We start from the raw sequence: 18389 nt of genomic DNA, 5'->3' as shown, positions 1-18389 counted from the left end.
TGCAGTTTTTGGTTCATATGTAAAATGTTCTGCATGTGTAAACTGTTTGTAAAAAGTGTTGTGCGTATTGTTAGCCGATCATTTATATGTGCAACGTGCTGTTTCTCATTTTGCTGTGGTACGCCATGTAAAGGGGGTCCGGGAGTACCTCAAGTAATCTTTTTACCCATGCCGACCCTCTATGATGTAAGTAAACAACCTGAAAAATTACTCTCGTGCTGCTGCATGGGTGCCTATTGCACTACCGGGCACGTCTACGGTTCACGGAATCCATGGTAAGCAAGAAGTTTGCATAAAGGCGCTGCAGTTAACACCTGTTTCTATGAGCCCCTACAAAGTGCACCGTGGCCTAGGAACAGAAGCTGCAGTGCTGTGAAGCTAACGACGAAGCCAGTGACTGCGGGCCTCTCGAAGGTTCGCGGAGCGCTGGACACAAAACATGCTGTGTGAAGAAGTTCCGTAAAGAATCAGTTATTGCTGACGTTATGTAGTTCTATGGCAGCTGTGTGGTCGTTATAGGTATCTTGCAGTATTTCACACAATCCCTAAGCATCGTTGCTAAAGTTTCGATTCAGCGAAAGCTTTGTAGTAATAAGGAAAGGTTATATATAGCGGTTGGTTATACTTTGTGCATTACTCTATCACCTGGCTGCAAGTGGGATCATGATATCTTGCCGACTACCCTTAACAAAGGCCTGCCTGAACGTTTGTTTGATTGAAGTATGACGTTGTTACGACTGTATTAGCGATTACCTTAGTAAATAACTTATACGAAACGGTTAGTAATCTGATCGATATTTAATTTTTGAAGCACTTGTCGCCACCTTCCTCATGGATTAAGATCATGTTAGCGTTCTTCCAAGCTTCTGGTACACTCGAGTTCATAAGGCATTGTGTACCCAGGGTGGCTAGTTTTTCTACCACAATTTCCTCTTCGTCTTTCAACAGACGTGTTGTTAACTAATCCTTACCTCCTGCTATCCCACTGACAACAACAACAGCAACAACAACGGCTGTGTTGCAGATTAACGCACGGCGTGATCGGCTGCGACGATACCATAGTGTCTTCACGCAATGATCAGCGTAGCTGCTCTCTTCGCACCGCCACGGATTCAAATCCCAGTCGCGGAAGCGTGCATTTTATTTATTCGTATAATCAAAGTCAAGATAACTGTTTTATTAATGGCTTTTTGCGGCGCTAGTCGTGAACTAGAGATTCCGCTCTAAAATGCATAATATTATGAGATACAGCCACGTTATAAAAGATATAAGATGTTAATTTTCAAACTATAAGTAAAATTCTTGCACAGGAATAAAGTTAGGATAGTTCGCTTGAAAGAAATGAAAACTGACGCGGCAGTAAGCCATAACTACTCCTACTCGTTATAGCAATGTTAGCCGTCGGAAATGCTTGCTTCACGCCTTGTCGTCATGGCCAAAACGGCCGAAACCTCTTTATTCAGAGAACCCCGCCGCAAAAATCGAGTTGGCGTCTCCGCATACACTCCGGGAACTCGAAACCACGAGACCTTATCAGATAGACGTGGGGAGCGTCGGCCGTCGGCACCATATATTTTCCGCCGCTCCCGTGTCTGTCGGACAGTCCTCAACCCCGAAACTAAGCTCAGCACACCCGGAGGAGCGCTGAAGGAAGAGGCAACCGTGGACCGCTGAGAAACATGAAATGTATTCTCATTATCGCGTTCCTGGATGCAGCTATAGGTGAGGTCTTTGTATATTACCGCGTGTTGTTTCTTTTAGGCTTATACAGTGCTACTGAAAAAAGGTTTCATATAGAGGAGCCGAAGAACGAACGTGTTTGAAACATACCCAGGAATTGTGGAGAAAAGCATTCTTAAACGGGAAAGAGTTTAAGAACGCAAATATTTTTCACATCTTGTAAGATTGCACTTTAACAATTAATATATCCCGTCGGCACGCTCATATCTTTTTGCTATTAGCGTTTTTACGATCATCAAAATCGTTCACCATTGGATTGCTAGGGCCATCTTAACTGCCCCATGCGAACGATTGAAAACTATAATAGATAGATTTGGCTACGCATAGGAAGTATGAATCCGTAACTTCAATGTATACGTAACAGTATCTTCAAATAATAATATATTTAAATTGTTGTCCAAGGATGCTGGACATGGTTTTCGAAAAGAGTAATTTTCTGTGAACTGATTATAATCTTCATGCATACAGTTAATCTGCATTAGAATCCATGGTACAGGAGTGTTAGAAACATTCCCACACGCAATTACCCCAGCACTTTCGGCACACTTTGCAATTTATCTAAATTAAGAGCGCTAACTTCATCTGATTATTAGCAGCATTGCTTTACTTAGAAGAACTAAAACGTTTCAAAGTAGTCAGTATCTAGCTCTTTACGGAACAAGAAATACCATAGAAACACCTTGTTTAAAATTTTAGGTTCTAGTTTGACAACTGGCGAAGGCTTTCTTCAACATTTCGATTCCATGCAGTGTCCTGCAAGAACGTCGAGGATGGAAATTTTGTTGCGCTATAAAAATTGCGCTGTGCGATGCAGCAAGCAGCGAGAGGGAAATTGTGGATTTTGCGGTTATTTGATAACATTCAATATTCATTAGCATTAAAAATACGAAATCATTGAATTATCCAAACATTTCTTGAAGTTCCTAAGTTCTCGTCGCCAGAAAACAGACTTTGCGGGAAACTTCCCTTTGGAATAGCACTTTATTATATGTAGTATGCAGCAATGCACAAAAAATTGTGCACTAATAAGCGATACGGCTTCAACTGCGCTAATTTTTTTTTTCGTGTTTTCGCACCTTTAAGAACTGCTTTACGACTGCTTTGTTAAAAATGTTCTGTAGGTATTGCTTTCGATCCTATGATGGGAAAAGACGACTGTTTCACTTGGTGCAGCAATGGCTAGGGCAATAAAGCAGCTGTATGAATGAATGTCAGAGTGTATAGCCCGCTTAACCTAGACAACAACATATATGTACGAGTTGCACCATGGTTGAGCATTCATGGGCTGCTGAACTGGCCTCCTGACCAGCTCTGAAATCAGGTGTGCTGCGCAAGTCGCACCGGGATGATGTACACTTATATCTCGGAAGGATTACTGCGCCGGTCGACAGCTTTCTGTTCTGATTGAAGGTGTTGGTGTAGTGCAGAACGCATGCGTTGCCTGGTGGCAGGGTAAACTTCTGCTGAAAACTGAATAGTTTGTGAAGAAGTGTAAAACTAATACAGAGAAAACTTTTTGCCTCTTTTCAGCCCTCGTATCAAATAGCTGCTCTTATTCTGGTGCCGTAATACCAAAAGAATTTCGGTGCCAAGACGACCGCAAGTACATCCCGGTTTCCAAGGTTTGTGATGGAGACGAAGACTGCAGCCCCAGTAGGAGTAAGAAGGAACTTCTTGTTCGCTTCTGATATATATTCGGAGTGTTTTCTGCACGACCAAAAGTTGTGACCACCAATGGCGCACTTCTTAAGCGCGCATCTCTGGCTCTTCAACACTTCTTCTTCGCAATGAATAAGTTGAGCTATGTGCATCGCCACACGAAACCACATGGAGTGCAAAATGACGTTGTCTTTTGTCAGCGTTAAGTAATGTAGTAAAGAAAGGGAAGGTCTAAAAGACATTCAAAAGCAATATGTTTTTTTTTAGAACATCTCATTCGAACCAGCTCTACAACTAGAAGTTTTCGATTTGGTTCGGTTTGGTTTATGGGGTTTAACGTCCCAAAGCGACTAAGCCTATGAGAGACGCCGTAGTGGAGGGCTCCGGAAATTTCGACCACCTGGGTTTCTTTAACGTGCACTTACATAGCACAGTACACGGGCCTCTAGAATTTCTCCTCCAAAAAATTCAACCGCCGCGGCCGCGATCGAACCCGGGTCTTTCGGGTCAGCAGCCCAGCACCATAACCACTGAGCCACCGCGGCGGCCTAGAAGTTTTCGATTTCGTGGCGATGAAAGAGGTAACCATAAAAGATTTAACAAACATATATTGATTTTAATTTGCCTTCTGGGAACGATAAATGCTTATAGGCCGAGGATGTTAAAATTTCAGCGAAGCGCATGAAAGTTCAAAACAGCAGTTGTATTTTCACATTTCGAGACGAATTGTAATATTAATAAACACTAGAGCAATACTGCAACAAGCTATTCAGAGCGGCTGCCTGAATATAATAACCAGCTTAATACTTGCCGCGGTCGAATCAGAAATAAGCACCTCAATTCAAATCGTCCATTAAAACGAGGTCTTCGGTTATGAGGAGCAAGAAAGTTGCTCCGGATCGCCGATTCGAATGCGCCTTAAGTTTATTTAGACTCAGTATATTTTCGCTTGAAATGTTGTTTATTCTGTTTATTTAAATGCCTGTGGCTCTCTTTTCGCTTCGTTTCCGGTATCTCATAACAGTTAGCGATCTATTCGCTTACGGAATTTGTTCATACTTTTTTTTCTCAATTTCTTCAATCCTATCATCAAAGCTTTCTCTTTCGCTCTTATTCGCATATTGCGATGAGGCGGTCACACTAATCATCATATTTTCAGTGGTCTTGTTTCTATGTTTTTACACGTGTAAATTGCTGCGTGTTTCATCAAAGTTAGTACGCTTATCATTACCTGGGTGGGAGGCTAAAGTTTTTTTGTTTGTGTGTTGGGCAAAAAATTTGCGTGTATATTGTAAAATTGGCTGAACGCTTGAATGCAAGCTTTTGCTTAAGCACCATAAGCAGTTTTTACATTAGAAAATTTTAGCTGTTTCATTTCTGCTCCTAACCTTAAGAAAGCCATTAGTGAGAGCAGAACATAGCTGTAGCTTTAAGACGCGTTTAAGTTTACCAAAAAGAACGTTGGATGCATCACCATCCTCCAAATATTTTTATCAGGGTCATTTATCTCTACAAAAAGTGTTGCATCCATGCTTGCACACTTCACTTGCTATCATCATGCTAAATTTGTGTACGAATAAGTGAAAAATGAGCGAGTAACTTGAACATAAATGACGTAATGACCTATGAAATTTGAAATGAAAATCTGTGAAGCCACCGCTCAGCTGTGCTCTATGCAAGCCGGGCAGTCAGGTCTAGAAACACTTCAGAAAAGTGGAAAAAAGCAGCCTGTGTCCGCCAAAATGCGACAGCACTGTAATGTTTAGCGTTTCTGCAGTGGAAGGCTCCCTCTATCTCCGTCGTTCTTTTATTTTGCCCTGGATGCCTTATTGTTTAGTTTTTTTTTTTTCCTGCCGGTCCCTTACAGCAGAGAGAGAGTGCGAACTCGAGCTGTATCGCCGGTATCGCGCGGAGTGAGCCGCGGACGCTGAACGCTTCGTTCCGCCGGCTGTCCGTAATAATCGTGATAACCCGGCGGCACATCCCGTGCTGTCGAGAAAACGAAACTTTACTCGCGTCGGAGCTGCGTCTCGGACCTTTCGCGACTTGTTTACTTGCCCATCCCGTGCTGCCTCGAAATCGAAACTTTATTCGCGTCGGAACTGCGTCGCGGCGCCTTGGGGAGTTGTTTACTTGCCTTCAAGGTCTTCGCATTTGCTATAGGGTGTCGACACTTTGACCTACGTCGGCCACTGACGGCAAATTGGCATGATGGTCACTGGGTGAACCTACATGCCCTTGCCGCTGCACGATTGTGTGATCGGCCTCACTTGTCAGTGGAAACTGCCGTGTGCTGCAGCCGTTTTGCAGCACCGAAATAACGTGCGGGATACTCGTTGATTTCACTGCCGCGCTGTTTTCTTTTTCTTTCTAACGGATCATGCACCGCGCTGACCCTTTTCGTCGTTGATGGCGTGCCGGTGCGCGCTTCGGCCAATTCACTGACCGTAATTTGCATTCTGTGCGACAGGAATACGCTTCCGCTTTCCACAGTCAGGTTTCGTCCGAAACGTGCGAGGATCCACCGCTGGCGCACACAGGCTCACGCAACGAAAAAATGCGATCTCGCGGAGTAGCAGCTACACACTTCAGAAATGCCGAGAAGTCGGAAAATGCGTGCATGCATTCCGCTGCAGCACACTGACTGATAAACAGGGCCGACGAGCAGCCACACAAAAGACGCGCTGAGCGTCACGTGGCTGGCCAGACCAATCGATGCAAAGCAGCAGCTTCCTGAAGTAATCCTGAAGTAACTTGGCTTGTATCGGACATTTTTCTGTCTATAATTAAAATATCTTATAGATGCTGATATGCTGTTTTCTTAAATCATTTCTTTAGATTTCCACGAATTCATCCTTGCCTCAGCCCATGAACGCTTTTGACTAATTTTATACAGCTTCTATATGTCTATATCAATTATAAATTTATTATGTTGTATTTCCTTTGTGCACATCACATTTACTTACTGTGCCATTTGTGTTTTGCCGCGGGCAAAGGCAGTTGCGGAAGCTACGTTGTGCCAACAACCGCTTTGTGTTTTGTAACAAAAAAAACTAACAATTGTAAACGAGAAGAGAGCCGCATTATTATGAGGAGTTTATTTAACGGCACATGCGCTGTTTTCGAAACCGAATTTCACGTGTGCCCTTGCTAATTCTTCAAGGTATATATTGTTGTGCAGAAAAACCCCACATGCGTGCTAGGACATAAGCGCTTGCCTAATCTTCACAGCTGACTACTGATCAACGTAACGCCATTTTATTTGTAACTACTTGTAAAAAAGACCAGGCGCGGCTCCATTTTTTTCACCTATCAGAGTGGGTGCGAAGTAGGCGCCGGGAGTTGGTCGAAGGCATCGGTTACATAGAACAATGTGGCGTGGCGCGTCTCAGGAGAGCATGAGGATGAGGAATTTGCTCCTTCCCAAGCAACCTGGTGTGCGAAAGTAAGTGGTTCATTCTACTGATACACACACACAAAAAAAACGATTGGGTGCGCCCCCTCCTTGTGCCAGGCCTATGTCGCAAGCACTCCGCCGATAGAACCTCCGAAATGCATCCTTTTTTTATGATTAGCTTCAAGCTGAGTAATGAAAACTTCAGGGGGGCACATTGTTGACCAAAAGTGCGGTGAGGCGAAAGCCTTTAGCGAGGTGGTGAGTCTTGTGTCACTGATGTGTGGTTAAGATGTTAATTAAGTACGCAATTGTTTGTGAATCTTAAAGGCTGGAGACAGTGGGGTGCGTTTGGGAGGCATCTGTCTGATTCGATGCCTTCCAGCAAACACTCTCCAGCGTCCTAGACAAGGAGAACTACATATTCGTTGGCAGGAAGTAGCGCCGCCATTAGCACTCTGGGCTGCGGAACAGAAGGATGGTAGTTCGAATCCCATCGTGCACGAAGATAGTGCTAAAAGATATTGCTACGGTTTCGGACTCCTCGCACCGAGCTTTCCTATGACAACCGTTCAGGCATGCCCCGCCGTTTTCCGCCCCGACTACCTGCTAACCAGTCAGATTCGGCCAACAATCTCGCCAGCTACCGACCACGTCGTTCTTCCCGCTCTCCATCTCCACGAGGCCGTCGTTTCCTATCCCCGCAGCCCCTCGATCCTCGGCTGCAGCCTCATACGACCGCTCTGACATGGAAAACTAGCTGATGCAGCTCCCGGAGGTGACGCTGCATCCACGACCAGGCCCGCAAATCCTTTACATACCTCCCAATTGAACCAACTAGACGTTTGTGTTGATGGTGTTCCCGTGCGTGCGCTTGTCGATACTGCAGCGCATATCTCTGTGTTGAGTGCAAACCTTCGTCGTCGTTTAAGTAAAGTTCTCACGCCTGCTCCGTCTCGGGTGCGTGTCGCGGACGGCGGAACAGTTAGTGTTGACGGACTCTCCACTGCACGCGTTAGTTTTGCTGGCCATGACCTTCCGGTGCAGTTCAATGTTTTGAACCCTTGTGCTCATGACCTCATCCTCGGCCTCGACTTCCTATCAGAACACTCCGCGCTGATAGACTGCTCGCAAGGCGTCCTGCACCTCGACCTCCCAACCATCGATCTTGAACCCTTGCATTCTCCCCGACTGTATTCGCCCGAGCAAGATTCTCTGCTCTCGCTAGCCGCCTCATTCGTTACCTTACGTCCTACCTCATCAGTCGCCGATGGTGAGTACTTAGTTGCACCCATTTCAGATCTCTTGCTGCGCCGCAACGTTGCACTGCCCCATACCGTCGCTACAATCAGGGGAAACAGTGTGTCGCTACCCTTCATCAATTCAAGCTATTCATCCCAAGTGCTTCCACCTGGCATATGCGTGGCAACGTTCTCACCTATTGACTCCTGCCAAGTTGCCCCTTTGGACACTGCCCATGCCACAGCCCGCTTCTTCGTCTTCTTCGTAACAATATTTTTTTCTGGTCTGACTGATGTGACCTCTGCTTAACAACTTTCTGCTGCCAACCTTCTGTCGACAACAATGAGGCATTAAAGGCTTTCCACTTAAAAAAGGCAGGCGCACTATTTTTTGCACCCAAAACTTTGAACTTACGAATGGAAAGCAGTGCTTGCTAAATAGTCAGATTCCCAAAAATGTCGTTTATTTTAAGAACAAGACAGTTCGGCGTTGAAGGTCATTGGTTCTCGGGTTCTTAAAGTCATTTCTTCTTAGCTGCGTCCCACAACAGAGGCAATGTGGCGAGAAAAATTGCATGTGAAGTAATATATTCAAAGCATAAATTGGCATTAACTTTTTTTTTTTAATTTAGAGAGACAAAAATATCTGCTTTCACGGCCTTCAAGGCTTCAAAACATTGCCTTTAATTCCTGGAAACAGACATTAATGATTTCAGTCCCGTGTTGTTCGGAACAAAGCGGCATCAATTCACGGTACAGTATGCCCACGGTGCGAGGAGGTCATTTTCTTTCTTTCTTCCTCATTGTTGCGTCGTGGCCCCACAATTTTCCTTTTTGTGGATCAAACAGTTATGTATGCGGATACAAGGCAGCCTAGACTAAATTTTTGAGAGTCTATGCTTTCAAACGACTGTCAGGGAGCCGCAGTCCGCTAGCCAACATTTCGACAAAAGAACCATTAGGGCTCTAACTCGAGCTCATTGGTGAAGAAAAGTGCCTTTCACTCCAATCGTTAGTTGAATGGTTCTTTCGTCTCGTTCAGTGCCTACGTTAGTGATATATAAATCTGTTCTTGAAATGAACGCAGACACTGCCATATTGAAACATAATCTTTTACTCCATATTCTATTAAAACCATAAAATATACTTCTGTCCTTTCCTTGCTAAAAAGATGGTTTGCTTGTTTTGGAAAATATACGCTAAATGGCTGACCAACTTTCAATTAATGTCTCGGTAAAGGATAGAAAATAGCAAAGACTTGGCATATTGGTCCTTAAAGGTAGTACACACTTCTCACTTATTGCTCCTCTCCACATTCAGAAACTATTCTTGTGATAGTTTCTGCGGTGCACTACCTTAGAAGCCAAACAGCTTTGGTAAGGTGTCTCGCTGGCAAACGCTTTCTGTCTCACCTACAACGCAGCATACGACATGTGGAAGTCGTTTCTTCTAAGCATCTCAACGACATGGGGCTGTCTTTTCAAATGCTATCACCTGATTGAATACTTTCCCATACTTCATCTTTTTATAAAGGGCAAAAACAGAAAAAACTACCGTAACGCTCTTCTATCTATCTCCTTTTTCTAATGTGTGTTGCCTTGTTTTAACTTATCTGCCCCTCGAACCTAATACTCCTATCATTCACACAGTTGCTAGTTCTTGTGCTACTCTGGTGAGGTATTTGGAAACTGCGTCGTCGGGCTACGAATCTTCATCTAGCTCTTTTCTATTGAAAGAAACCCTCCTCTCACTGCACAGGTTGTTTGCGCATTCCACCTTCGGGCGAGGACTCAACGCACTGACTCCATATTCTTGTAGATCTCCCTTCATTCCTAGTGCCTACGGCATCGCTAGATATTTCAGGGCTTAAAGGCAAGCTGCCAGTCATATGCGCCATAAAGTCCAACACAATATCAATGGTCAACCGAGAACATGAAAGGAGAAACCAGATATAGATCAGCGCAGCTGTGTTAATATCCATCACTGTTGTAAACACAACAATTCGCTCTGAATTGCATCCGCGCTAAAGACATCCCATTCAAAAAACAAGTTTTCAAGAATCCGCGTGATAGACCTTCCAGTTCTTATGGGTGATACTGCGTCCAGTTCTTTTGGATGATTTCTGCGACAGCCATGATGGACGCTCGGAATTGTACACAGATGCCGAAATTATGACAACGCTTTAAGTTTGCACGTCGCTAAATTCACATGGTTTGCCATTAGTGCTTCTTCTCACAGCTGGACAAAGCATTAACGCAGTATCATTAAAGGTCCGTTGTTCGGGAAATCTGGTGTCAGCGATGTCGGCGTTCTGAAAGAAAAATCACGGGGATGGCTCTAACAGGTCGGCCCCTGACGGAAACCTAGGGAAGCAGGTAGGCCACTTAGGTCACGCGACCTTGCGGCGTTATCGCAACCTGCCCATCAGATAGCGAGAAAACTGCTCGTCGTGACAGGTGCCAGTCGCAATATTGATTGGCCACTCGGAAAGAGCAACATCGCTCGCACAAGGCCTACCGCTCAGAGCACCTGCGATCGAATGGCAGTAGCACATCACTTGACCACTGCACCACTGCGCCAGGAGGGGTATGAGGACTCCCAGGGATCTATTAATGTAAAGCGAAGAATGACCTGAATATATGGCCGATGCCGCGTCATACCCTTAAGCGGAGCGTAAATGTTTTTTGCAATTTTTATTCGCTGGCTTATTTTCTTTGCTTTCCCCGTCATTACACCTGCTGCTGCTCCTGCCCCTGGCGAACATTGCCGACGGAGTTCAGGAAGTGTGGTCAAATCTCTTCGCCCGTGCACATAAAAAAGAGGTGTAACGTGGTACAGGGTTCTGCATACGGAGACCATTAGGATAGGAAAGCATCTTTCAAATCGAACATCACTGTAGCAGCGCGTTGTGGAGCTGTGTCTTGTCAGGCTGTTGTGGCAGTGAAATAAAATGAGTCGCCAAGTTTTTTACCCACCCTAAAATGATAGCAACATTTAAACGATCCTAAGAATATGTGCACTGCTACTTTCCGGTTTCAGATTATGACCGCTACTCGTGGAGCAGGACAGCGCAGGACGAGGATCCCAACATATGTGGTAAGTCGAACTTCCCCGCAAAGTCACATGCGCGCCTTCTATATCACTCCTTTCTCGATTATACCGAAAGCACATGAATAACTCCAGCACCTGTGAAATTCATTTTTCGACTTATAATGCTTTTCACCGGCAGTCCGGACAGCAAACACCAAAAGAAAAGGTGTACAAGCATGGTTTCACATTCATATGGAGTTTGCATATGTATCTGCACTCGTTTAGCGACAGAATGCCGTTTTTCGAGAACCCTATATTCAAAGCGAAATTATCAGAGCACCTAATCAGCTTCAACAATGCCGCGTTCATTTTGGAATGAGAGCTAATATTTATTGGTTTCTACGCGACCGCCAAAGCGCATTTCAGGACAGCTATTCACGGCAAGTGCTGCCTAGTGTTGTCCGCCCGAATTATTTCTCGTGCAGCTAATTAAATGGAAATGATTTCATTGGTAAGCGTAACCGAGCCACAATCGTTCAGTCGCAAAAGTGGACGTGAATCTTAAGAATATCTGTGTTATTAGACCATGCTATTGCAATTCTCATATATGACAGGCTTTGAGGATTCAGTTAAGGAAGTATATTAAACATTTGTAGGGATATATTGTGCAAAACCTACCCTCCGGTCTCACCGACGTAAATAAACGCAGCAGGAAAAAGGCCCTACAGCAGCGCTGGCCATTGGACAAATTAATTTTCGTTGAACACAACATGAGCTGTTTCTTGAGGAAGTTAGCAAGAAATAAATTCCTACAGTTGAGAAAATCTACAGACATAATCAAGGCCTTTCTAAGGGCGAGCGATGGGGTAGAATAGCCCCGTGTAAAACTGGCATGTAGAGGTATCTGAGCCGGTTTTGAACCGGAGCCATTGATTTTCAAGCATCGGTTATATTATCTTTATACGTTACAGTACTAGGCGTTGGGCCAATATTTCAACCCTAATTTCAGTGTTGCCACTCAGCAAATTAAACAAAATTAATATTGTCACCGACAAACGGGTGAAGAAATAGCCCAGGTTCTAATTAGACGAGGTGGGCGTGCCAGCCAGCAGGCAGCTCGAGCGAGGAAGACGACGATCTTCGATCACCTCGAATGCCCAAGGCTTGGCAAGTCCCTGCTTAAACAGTTCGGCCGCGGTACGGCGCCACTGATTGGTCGGACGGTGGCATTGCTCCCCCTCTCTGAAGGGCACCGACTCGGTGCCGCAGCAATGGGCAGCGCGAAGAGAAGGGACGCTGCATGTGTCCGGCGGCAGGTGTAGACATGCCTGTAGCGCTAGCGGGCGTGGTAGGGCTTCATCCGTGCGACATGGACAACTTCGGAGGTCGGCCGTCTGGAGGAGCGAACTGTTCCTTGGGGAAGGACCTCATAGTTCACCTCACTTACTTGGCGGAGTACTTCGTAGGGGCCGAAATATCGGCGCAGAAGCTTTTCGGAGCGTCCACGCATGCGGATTGGGCTCCAAACCCAGACTTGTTCGCCGGGCTGGTAACTAGCAGCTCTGTGGCGGAGGTTATAGCGGCGAGCGTCGTGGGCTTGCTGGTGCCGGATGCGCTGTCGAGCGAGTTGGCGGGCGGCCTCGGCGTGACGAACGAAGTGGTCAGCACCCACAACAGTTGAGGTAGTACTAGTTGGAAGCAACATTGCATCCAGCATGGTGGTGGCTTCGCGACCATGCACTAAACGAAACGGAGTGAAACGCGTCGTTTCCTGTAGTGCAGTGTTATAGGCGAAAGTGACGTAAGGGAGTATGGCATCCCAGTTCCGGTGGTCTGCGTCAACATACATGGAGATCATGTCGGCGATCGTCTTGTTGAGCCGTTCGGTGAGTCCGTTCGTTTGAGGGTGGTAAGCGGTTGTTTTTCGGTGACTCGTGCCGCTAAGGCGCATAACCTCCTGTGTGAGGGCCGAGGTGAACGCCGTTCCCCTGTCAGTTATAACGACGAGGGGGGCACCATGACGAAGCACAATGTTTTGAACGAAAAAGTTCGCAATTTCGTCAGCGGTACCACGGGGAAGAGCTTTAGTTTCACAGTACCGGCTGAGGTAGTCGGTGGCCACCACAATGTACCGGTTACCCAGCGAGGACTGCGGTAAGGGGCCGAGTAAGTCCATGCCGACTTGGTGGAAGGGGACTTGTGGCGGATCAATGGGCTGTAGTAGTCCGGCAGGCTTAGTCGGTGGCGTCTTGCGACGTTGGCACTCGCGGCAAGTTCGAACGTAACGCTGTACAACTGCCGCAACCCTGGGCCAGTAGTACTTTTGGCGTATCCGCGCCAAAGTGCGAGAAAAACCGAGGTGACCAGAAGATGGGTCATCATGGCACGCCTGCAGGACTTCTTCGCGCAAAGCCGCAGGTACGACGAGCAGATAGACAGCTTCCGTCGGGCGGTAGTTTTTCTTATACAGAACGCCATCGCGCAAACAGAATGACGACAGACCACGTGAGAAGAGTCGCGGGGGCGACTCTGCGCTTCCTTCAAGATACTCAATGAGAGGCCGGAGTTCACTGTCGTCTCTTTGGTGTTGAGTGAGGTCGGACGTGGAGATGGCGCCGAGAAACACAGAATCGTCGTCGGGATCAGCTCGGTTGTCCTCGACAGGGGCACGAGACAGACAGTCGGCATCACTGTGCTTCCTACCGGACTTATAAACGATGGTGACATCGAACTCTTGAAGACGAAGGCTCCAGCGTGCAAGCCGCCCCGAGGGATCTTTCAGGTTCGCTAGCCAACACAGCGAATGGTGATCACTGACAACTCGAAACGGGCGGCCGTATAAATACGGACGAAATTTGGTCACTGCCCACACAATTGCCAGGCATTCTTTTTCAGTAGTGGAATAGTTCGCCTCCGAGCGTGACAAGGTGCGGCTTGCGTATGCGATTACGCGTTCGAGACCATCCTGCCACTGCACAAGGACCGCACCGAGGCCGATGTTGCTGGCGTCTGTGTGCAGTTTTCGGGCTTGAGGGAAAGACCGGCTGAACGAATGGCGGCGAACACGGTGCGCAGGCGCCTCAGGTGCTCTTCGAACGTAGCGGAGAAGATGACAACGTCATCCAGGTAGACGAGGCAGGACTGCCATTTTAGGTCGGCAAGCACGGTGTCCATCATTCTCTGGAAGGTGGCAGGAGCCGAGCACAGTCCGAAAGGGAGCACCCGGAATTCGTACAGACCATCTGGTGTAATAAAGGCGGTCTTTTCCCGGTCGCGCTCGTCCACCTCGATCTGCCAATAGCCACTACGTAAATCTAGTGACGAGAAATACGTGGCGTGGCGTAACCTGTCCAGGGAGTCATCAATCCGCGGCAGAGGATAAACGTCCTTTTTGGTGACTTTGTTGAGACGCCTGTAATCAACGCAGAACCGTAGGGTGCCATCCTTTTTCGCCACAAGAACAACAGGCGATGCCCACGGGCTCGTCGACGGCTGTATCACGTCGTCCTGGAGCATTTCTTAAACTTGTCGGCGAATAGCGTCACGTTCCTTCGAAGAGACCCGATAAGGCGGCTGGTATAACGGTCGCTGGTTTGCGTCAACAATAATGCGATGCTTTGTGAGCGGAGTCTGCCTAACTTTAGAGGTCGAGGCAAAACAGTCGCGGAAAGAGTCGATAATGCTCTCCAGGCAGCGTTTCTGATGAGACGGGAGGTTCGGGTTGACGTCGGTCTTTATGGGAGTGGTCGGTGCCTCCACTGATGCCGGGATTTCTGACAACGCGTGCTGTCCCGCGACCTTCCTCAGGGCCGCGGCTAACCGACTGCTCATTACAGAAAAATCGGCGCCGGTATCCACCAGTGCAGTAACGTCGTGGTTGTCAGCGGATACCGGAATTTCGGCAGAAACCAGTCGGTCGCAGCGCGTCGTTGAGGTCGTCGGGTCAGGTCGTCGTCGGTCGGAGCGTCGCGGCGAATCTTCGAATGGAGGCTCTTGACATGGTCCAGTAGCGGCGGCCCTACCCCCGGAGGACGCCGTCTTCAGTTTTCCCGACGAGGGGACGCACCTCTGAACTGGCCAGAGGTCGATGGGCGGCCGGGCGAAGAGAACCGCCTTGGGGATGGCGATCTGGACTGGCGCCACTGCGGGGTCGAGGACTGCACGTTATCAGCCAGGTACAGCTCGATATCGCGTGGCCTTTCACCGTAGCGCGGTCGAGGTGCGTCTGGTGAAAACCCTCTTAAACCCATTCTGCGGTAGGGGCAGTGGCGGAGGATGTGGCCGGGCTCCCCGCAGTGGTAACAGAGCGGCCGATTGTTTGGCGTACGCCACACGTGCGCTTTGCTCATGCGGGGCCTGTACTCCTGCGGCACAGATGGTACTGCTGCGCTCGGGTACTGCAGTGATGGCATTGACATGGGAACGACGGGGGAAAAGGCTTGCATCGCTGGCCCAGGACTTCGTAGTGCCTCGCTGTACGTCATAACAGAGGGCGCCGGGTGTGGAGCTGGGGGCGGCTGCACAGCTCGTCGGATTTCGTCTCGGACTACGTCCGTTACGGCAGCGACACTGGCCTGTGGAGCTTCCAAGCGAAGTTTCGCCAATTCCTCGCGCACAACGCTTCTTACAAGCTCCCGAAGCTCCTCGGCGGGCAGCGACGTAGGCGTGCACTGGGAAGCGGCTGCTACAGTAGCCTCACGTCCGTAGTGCGCGCCCCGTTCCTGCAGAGAGCGCTCAATACTCGTTGCCTCCCTTGTGAAGTCGGCCACTGTTCTTGGCGGGTCACGGACAAGTCCGGCAAATAGCTGTTCTTTTACGCCGCGCATTAAGTGGCGCACCTTCTTCGCCTCTGGCATAGCAGGGTCGGCCCGATTGAATAGACGCGTCATGTCCTCGACGAACATCGCGACGCTCTCGTTGGACTGCTGGGACCTCGAGTGCAGAGCGCGTTCAGCCTTTTCTTTTCGTTCGCTGGTGGTAAACGTCGCTAGGAGTTCTCGACGAAACACTTCCCAGGTGGTAAAGGAGGCTTCGTGATTTTCATACCATGTTTTGGCTGAGTCCTGCAGCGCAAAGTAGACATTGCGCAATTTGCGCTCGCCGTCCCATTCGTTGAAGCCCGCCACTCGGTCAAAGCTGGCCAACCAGTCTTCTACGTCCTCGAACCTGTCCCCGTGGAACGGCGGCGGCGTCCGAGGTGCGTGAAGGACGAATGGCGGGGCATTCCCGGAATGCTGAGTCGTCTGGCTAGCCACGGTTGAGGTCATTGCTCTTACCGCCCTTACCGGCGCGGTCAGTTGGCTGAACTCCGGTTGTAGGCCTCGCAGACGGCGGCTCGCTTTGTGGACGGGTGTTGTGTCCACGCGTGGAGAACAGGTGTCGAGAGTGTCCTCGCAATCCGAGTACATGGGACGTTACCCCGCACCTCCACCAAATATGTCACCGACAAACGGGTGAAGAAATAGCCCAGGTTCTAATTAGACGAGGTGGGCGTGCCAGCCAGCAGGCAGCTCGAGCGAGGAAGACGACGATCTTCGATCACCTCGAATGCCCAAGGCTTGGCAAGTCCCTGCTTAAACAGTTCGGCCGCGGTACGGCGCCACTGATTGGTCGGACGGTGGCAATATACAGCACGCACGAGCTTGTTTTCAACGAAAAACTTCTTCAGCGCTCAGAAATTTCTGTGATATGGTCTGTTGTAGACAGCGCTCAAATTCAAAACTTTGCGAATATGTATGCTATTCTAATATGGCGAGCTGTCTAATGCCTAACTCTAAACTTTTGTCCATTGTATTCTTAGAAATGGCCAAAGAATGATCAGCAAGCGTTATTTATAGCCGAGGCATCAAAAAAGCATGAAACCGCCAGATTAGTGCGAGACAAATTAGCAGACGCAAATTGATTTCCTGAAATGAAATTCTCCTATTGTATGGTCGTAGCAAAAGAAAATTGAGAGTGCTTCAAGAAGTCTAAGAAGCACGCTTCGTGTCCTGACAAAAAAGACAAGGTATGTTCATAATTTCCGAAATTGTACGCAGAACACTTAGACGATGCTATATCCAAAGCCTTCGCTTTGCAGGGCGAAAGATGAAAGCACTCTAATAAAAACACGAAGATATGGTGATCGTCGGCCACAAAAAGCAAAGCTTTAATACACAGCCAGAACCTTTAACTTTTACATTCATAATAGAAGATCAGTTTTGCATGTTTAGTTTGCATGACTCTATCGTAGATAAAAACACGCAACTCCGTAAGAGATATGAACACAAATACAGCAAGGACGGCGGGAGCATCAAGGCGCTTAGCCACAATTTCGACTGGAGGACTTGCCTCTGTCTTAGCAAAGCGTTTATCATTCACGGGGCTTAAATAGGTCTTTTGCTGCAGGCAGCAAGTTCCTGTGGAGAAGGAGGCAGTGATGTAGGATAGGTGGGGGATGGGGAGCATAGTCGGGCGTGAGGGAAGGTAAAGTCTCACTGCTTGTAGCGTAATGAGCACACGGAGCGTTCTGCTAATGGTGGTAGGAAAAAGTTAATATTTCAACGTCTAATTAAAATACATGTACAGTCGGGGAAAAAAACTCTCTGGGCCGCCTGCTCCGAGAGGGAAGCCAATACCTCTGTTATTAGCCGTCGGCTGTAGACCATATTGGTTGGGGTGGAATAACAAAATTTCTGCTTTCACGTCCACAAGCTTAGTCTCGAGCCGGTGCCTAATAATACAGCTATCGACTTCTGTTACAAATGACGCTGTCCAGAGGACTTCTTCTCCGAATATACATTTTTACTGCATACTGGCGTTTGCGCCATGTTGGTGAGGTGTTCAACAGGGTAAGTACTTTGTTAGGCAAGATCTGTCGTACTCTGTAATACGCTTGTATAACTCGTTTCGTAGTTTATGGGAGCCAACAAAATTTCTTTCATTTTTTCCGAACAGCAAGAATTTTTTTGAGGAAGACACTGGACCTCAGCAGTGAGAAAAATCCCAACGGGTCACTCACGCTATCGTGGACTTGGCGCTACGGCGACTCGCCGAGTATCTACTACCTGGCTGGCTACTACATGATTGGACGCTCTGCGCACCACAACTTCGAAGTCACTCTTTCCCCAGCCCAGACTTCGTACACGCCGGACTGCATGCTTGTGCACACAGAGTACGAGATCTCGCTGTGGCCCTTTTACAAACGGCAACCTGGAGATCTCAGCAGTGATGAGCTACGACGACACATGTCTGGCTTTGACGACCCGCGGTACTTGTCGCTGGTTCAGCTGGGGAAAGTAGGGAAGGCTACTGTGTTTAAAGTTCGAACGCCGGCTTCGGGTGAG

The 18389-nt window shown here is 48.0% G+C and overlaps 1 pseudogene across 1 annotated transcript in view; it reads left to right on the top strand.

Annotated features, from left to right (window-relative positions):
• Positions 1-1652: 1652 nt before the first annotated feature.
• The window catches only part of LOC149328743 (uncharacterized), a 46839-nt pseudogene continuing 30102 nt past the window's right edge, over positions 1653-18389 (top strand). Inside the window, exons 1-4 of the transcript XR_016285412.1 lie at positions 1653-1722; positions 3271-3399; positions 11074-11130; positions 18001-18384. The product of XR_016285412.1 is annotated as an uncharacterized LOC149328743 (transcript). The remainder of the gene's footprint in view (positions 1723-3270; positions 3400-11073; positions 11131-18000; positions 18385-18389) is intronic.

This window comes from Amblyomma mixtum, chromosome 9 (genome assembly GCF_055824585.1).
Source record: "Amblyomma mixtum isolate Tamu chromosome 9, ASM5582458v1, whole genome shotgun sequence".
In the NCBI taxonomy this organism is placed as follows: domain Eukaryota; kingdom Metazoa; phylum Arthropoda; class Arachnida; order Ixodida; family Ixodidae; genus Amblyomma; species Amblyomma mixtum.
The sequence above is the reverse complement of the archived record's forward strand: the minus strand, read 5'-3'. Positions and strand labels throughout refer to the sequence as shown.